Source organism: Hemitrygon akajei, chromosome 1, assembly GCF_048418815.1.
Source record: "Hemitrygon akajei chromosome 1, sHemAka1.3, whole genome shotgun sequence".
NCBI classification, from domain to species: domain Eukaryota; kingdom Metazoa; phylum Chordata; class Chondrichthyes; order Myliobatiformes; family Dasyatidae; genus Hemitrygon; species Hemitrygon akajei.
This window is the reverse complement of record NC_133124.1, coordinates 207,457,498-207,463,382: the sequence shown is the minus strand read 5'-3', so window position 1 is coordinate 207,463,382 and position 5,885 is coordinate 207,457,498. Positions and strand designations below refer to the sequence as shown.

The following is a 5,885-nucleotide window of genomic DNA, read 5'->3' as shown; positions in this document are numbered from 1 at the left end:
GCGTCGTGTACGTATTCATAGATAGGGTGGACAGTCAGTATCTGTTTCCCAGGGCACCAATAGCAAACACCAGAGGGCATATGTACAAAATTAAGGGAGGGAAGTTTAGGGGAGACATCAGGGGTAAGTTCTTTACACAGAGGGTTGTGAGTGCCTGGAATGACTTGCCAGGGATGGTGGTGGAGGCTAAAACATTAAGGGTATTTAAGAGTCTCTCGGACAGGCAGATGGATGAAAGAAAAATGGAGGGTTATGGGGTAGTGTGGGTTTAGTACTTTTTTTTAAGGATTATATGGGTCGGCACAACATGGAGGGCTGAAGGGCCTGTACTGTGCTGTAGTGCTCTATGGCTCTATGGTTCTCCAAGAATAGCTCCATAAGGACACAAGGAACTGGAGTGGGAGTCAGTCATGTGACCCCCCCCAGAACCCGCTCCAGCATTGACTAAGTTTACTGCTGGTCTTTTGCTGAGTTTTTCCACTCCTGATGCCTAAACTTCAGTCAAGACCTTCAGTCTTATCTGTAACAGCGCTCTTACTTTAGGGAGATTATACTGCATCAACCTATATTTCATGTCCTTGGCGTCTTTAATGATGGATACTGCTTTCATGAGGATTGCTTTTGAAAATGCCATCAACCCATGATAAATGTATTTAAATTCATTAGACTGTCTTGGAGATTAGGGAATTAGTTGTCAATAATGACAATCTTGAATGGTGGGTCCTACCTCCCAACCAGAGAGGAAATATTTCCAGCTTTTGAAGCAGAATATACATGGTAATATTATTTTAAACAACAAACATTTTAAATGAAGAACATTTTATTCTGAGGAATAAATTCCAACAGAGACTTTAATGTTATGAACGGTTTCCAGAACACGAGCTAGAAGCAAACAGTACTGAGTACAGATGAACACCGTGTCCATCACTGACAGAAGGACCTGGGAAGAGATCTACTTTGGACTTCGGCCAGGTCTACAGAATTAGAATCAGAATCAGGTTTATTAACACCGACACATTTCGCAAAATGTGTTGCTTTGCAGCAACAGAACAGTGTAGTACTAAGATAGTAAAAAATTACAAAAAGAAAGACATACACACTCAATCAGGGTATTTCATGATCTTCTGCTACTGTAACTGATCCACTTCAAGGTTCAATATGTTGTGCATTCAGAGATGCTCTTCTGCACACCACTGCCGTAATGCATGTTTAGAGTCACAGAGTCAAAGGAAACTACAGCACAGAAGCAGGCTCTTCAGCCCATCTAGTCCATGCCGAACCTTAAGCTGCCTAGTCCCATCGACCTGTGCTCACAGCAGAGCCCTCCATATGCCTCCCATCCATGTACCTATGCAAACTTCTCTTAATTATTGAAATCGAAATTGCCTTCACTATTTCCGTTTGCAGCTCCCACTTCCCATTTACACCTCTGCCAGAAAACAGCCTGTCCCAATCTACACTTGCAGCTTGTTCCACTCTCATCACCCTCTGAGTAAAGAAGTTTCCCCTCATATTCCCTTTAAACATTTCACCTTTCACCCTTAACCTATGACTTCAAGCTGAAGTCTCACACAACCTCAGTGGAAAAGATGTGCTTGCATTTACTCTATTTTTTATTTTGTATATGTCTATCAAATCGCCCCTCAATCTTCTATGCTCTTGGGAATAAAGTTCAAACTTATTCAACCTTTCCTTATAGCTCAGGTCCTTCATTCCCGGCAACATCCTTGTAAACTTTTTCTGCAATCTTACAATCTTATTTACATCTTTCTTGTGGGTAGATGACCAAAACTGCACACACTACTCCAAATTAGGCTTCACCAATGTCTTATACAACTTCAACATAACGTCCCAACTCCTGTACTCAGTACTTTGGCTATGGAAACCAATGTGCCAAAAGTTTTCCTTACAACTCCATCTACCTGTGATACCACTTGGAATGAATTATGGACCTGTATTCCCAGAACCCTTTGTTCTACCACACTCCTCAGTTCCCCACCACTCACTAAATGCAATGCCTCACACTCATCAGCATTAAATTCCATCAGCTATATTTCAGCCCATTTTTCCATTTGGCCAAGGTCCTGCTGCAAGTTTTGATAGCCTTCCTCACTGTCCACTAGAGGCCCAATCCTGGTGTCATCTGCAAATTTGCTGATCCAGTTAACTATATTATCATCCAGGTCGTTGATATAGATGACAAACAACAACAGTTCCAGCACTGATCCCTGTGGAGCAGCACTAGGTACAGGCCTCCATTCAGAGAGGCAATCATCCATTACCACTCCCTGGCTTTTCCCAGAAAGGCAAAGTCTAATCCAATTTGCTACCTCATCCTGAATGCCAAGTGACTGAACTTTTCTGACCAACCTCTCACGTGGGACTTTATCAAATGCATTACTAAAGTCCATATGGATAACATCCACTGCCTTGCCTTCATCAATTTTCCAGGTATCATCCTTGAATAATTCTATAATATTGGTTGGACATGACCCAACATGTAAAATGCAATGCTGACTATCCTTAATCAATCTCCATCTACCCAAACACTCATATATTTGGTCCCTTTGAATACCTTCCAATTACTTCCCCACAAATGATGTCAGGCTCACCAGCCTATAGTTTCCTGGTTTATTCTTACAGCCTTTATTAATCAGTGGGACAACATTAGCTAATCTCCAATACTCCAGTAACTCACCTGTTGCTAAGGTGAGTTTTTGCTCTTACCCCCTCATAGGGTCTGAGGGAACACCTTTCAGGCCCTGCAGATTTGTCCACCATGATTTGCCTCAAGACAGCAAACGCCTCCTCTAACCTGTATAGATTCCATGACCTCGCTGTTGCTTTGCCTCACTTCTATAGATTCTGCCATGTAAGTACAGGTACAAAAAAATCCATTTAAGATCTCCTCCATCTCTTTTGACTCCACACATATATTACCATTCTGATCTTCTAGAGGACTAATTTTGTCCCTGGAAATCATTTTGCTCTTAACATATCTGTAGAAACCCAAGGATTCTCTTTCACCTTGTTGCTAGAGCAACCTCATGCCTTCTTTTAGCCCTCTTGATTTCTTTCTTAAGTGTTCTCTTACATTTCATATTCAGAATCAGAATCAGGTTTATTATCACTGCCATCTGATGTGAAATTTGTTAATTTAGCCGCAGCAGTTCAATGCAATACATTAACTAGAAGAGAAAAAAACTCAATGTCCATTTAGAAATCAGATGGCAGAGAGGAAGAAGCTATTCTTGAATTGCTGAGTGTGTGCCTTCAGGCTTCTGTACCTCCTACCTGATGGTAATAGTGAGAGAAGGGCATGCCCTGGGTGCTGGAGGTCCTTAATAGTGGACACTGCCTTTCTAAGACACCGCTCCCTGAAGATATCCTGGGTACTTCGTAGGCTAGTACCCAAGATGGAACTGACTAGATTTACAACCCTCTGCAGCTTCTTTTGGTCCTGTGCAGTAGCCCCTTCATACCAGACAGTGATGCAGCCTGTCAGAATGCTCTCCATGGTACAACTATAGAAGTTTTTGAGTGCATTTGTTGACATGCCAAATCTCTTCAAACTCCTAATAAAGTATAGCTGCTCTCTTGCCTTCTTTATAACTCCATCAATATGTTGGGACCAGGTTAAATCCTCAGAGATCTTGACACCCAGGAACTTGAAGTTGCTCACTCTGTCCACTTTTGATCCCTCAATGAGGATTGGTATGTGTTCCTTCTTCTTACCCTTCTTGAAGTCCACAATCAGCTTTTTCGTCTTACTGATGCTGAGTGCTAGATTGTTGCACTAGCTGGCATATCTCACTCCTGTACGCCCTCTCGTCACCACCTGAGACTGAACTAACCATGGTTGTATTGTACACAAATTTATAGATGGCATTTGAGCTACACCTAGCCACACAGTCATGTGTGTATAGAGAGCAGAGCAGTGGGCTAAGCACACATCCTTAAGGGGTGCCAATGTTGATCATCAGTGTGGAGGATATGTCATCACCAACCCGCACAGATTGTGGTCTTCCAGTTAAGAAATTGAGGATCCAATTACAGAGGGAGGTACAGAGGCCCAGGTTCTGCAACTTCTCAGTTAGGATTGTAGGAATGATGGTATTAAATGCTGAGCGAGAGTCGATGAACGGCATCCTGACATAGGTGTTTGTGTTGTCCAGGTGGTCTAAAGTCATGTGGAGAACCGTTGACCTATTGTGGCAATAGGCAAATTGCAATGGTTCCAGGTCCTTGCTGAGGCAGGAGTTCAGTCTGGTCATGAGCAATCCCTCAAAGCATTTCATCACTGTCAAAGTGAGTGCTACCGGGCAATAATCATTAAGGCAGCCCAGATTATTCTTCTTATGCACTGGTATAATTTTTGCCTTATACTCCTCAAGAACCTCATTTGTTCCTGCCTACCTATACCTGCTATACACCTCCTTATTTTTCTTAACTAGGACCTCATTATTTCTCAAAAGCCAATGTTCCCTAAACCTATTATTCTTGCCTTTTGTTCTGACAGGCACATACAAATTTTGTACTCTCAAATTTTCACATTTGAAGGCCTCCCAATTACCAATTAGACCTCTGCCAGAAAACAGCCTGTCCCAATCCACATTTGTCAAATCCTTTCTGATACCATCAAAATTGGCCTTTCTCCAATTTAGAATCTCAGCCCGAGGTCCAGACCATAATCACTGTTCTATAATCACTTTAAAACTAACAGCATTTTTTGTGTGAAGAATGACAGTTTATTTCCCGTGAGCTCTATATGTAAAAGTTCAATTTTTTAAAAATGTTATTTCTTTTTCTCAATATCTTGCTCTGCTGCCTCCTTCGCTCGCTTGGCATGGATTCCAAACAAACGGGCATTTGCTCGGGCCATACAAAGACTTGGGAAAGCCTTGAAATTCTTCTCATCCTCTGAGATTACCCTAGCTTTCTCCTTCTTGTACACATTCTTAATTGGAATGACGGGATCAGTTAGCTGAGTTGCCACTTTAATTTCTTCAGCTGTGGAATCTCCCTCCTTGGGTGCAGAAGCCTTTCTTGGGAAGACGATCAACTTAGAGCGATATTCTTTTAGACGCTGAACGTTACACTGAATAGATTCTGTTGACTTGTTGCGACGCCTATAATCAACCGCAATACCAATAGTACGTGCCAGTCTCCTGCCTTTAATTCTTCCAAGCTGAAGCCTCATCCAGCACATACTTTAGTGTGATACCTTACAGTGGGACATCTACCAACTGGTCTAAGGGGGCCAGCAACTGGTCGTGGAGCAATGCGACGCGCTTTAGCTTGCCGTGCCTTCCGTCTGCGTATTTTTCTGGCTGGCTCATTGAACCAAGTACGGACCCTCTTCTGCCAATCCTTGTGGAAATGAGGGTTCAGGATCATCCCATTCCGACTTAGAGCCATTGTTGCTTATTGAACGGGGAAAGCACCATCTGCAGAAAAATGGCCGCGGGAAAAGAGAAGCAAAACTAACAGCATTATTTGGGTTCTTGTTGCGTTTCTGATAGCTTGAACCAGTCTTTCCATTCTCCTCCAAACTCTCTCATTAAAGAGGCAATTTGCCCACAGAAGTGATGCTCAATTAATTTTTTCAATCTGTCACTGCTACAGTCGGAAGTTCCCACCTGCTTCAAAATGGCAACAATCATACCAGAGCTCAAGAAGAGTAGTGTGGGCTCCCTTAATGACAATCATCCGGTAGCACTCACATGATGAAATGCTTTGAGAGGTTGGTCATGGCTATAATCAACTCCTGCTTCAGCAAGGACATGGACCCACTGCAGTTTACCTATCATCATAATAGGTCTGCGGCAGACCCAATTTCATTGGCCTTGGATCACCTGGACAATACAAACACCTATGTCAAGATG

At 42.7% G+C, this 5,885-nt stretch overlaps 1 pseudogene; it reads right to left on the bottom strand.

Moving 5' to 3' along the window:
- Nucleotides 1-4,748: 4,748 nt before the first annotated feature.
- Nucleotides 4,749-5,429, bottom strand: LOC140739540 (large ribosomal subunit protein eL13 pseudogene; annotated as a pseudogene).
- Nucleotides 5,430-5,885: the final 456 nt, after the last annotated feature.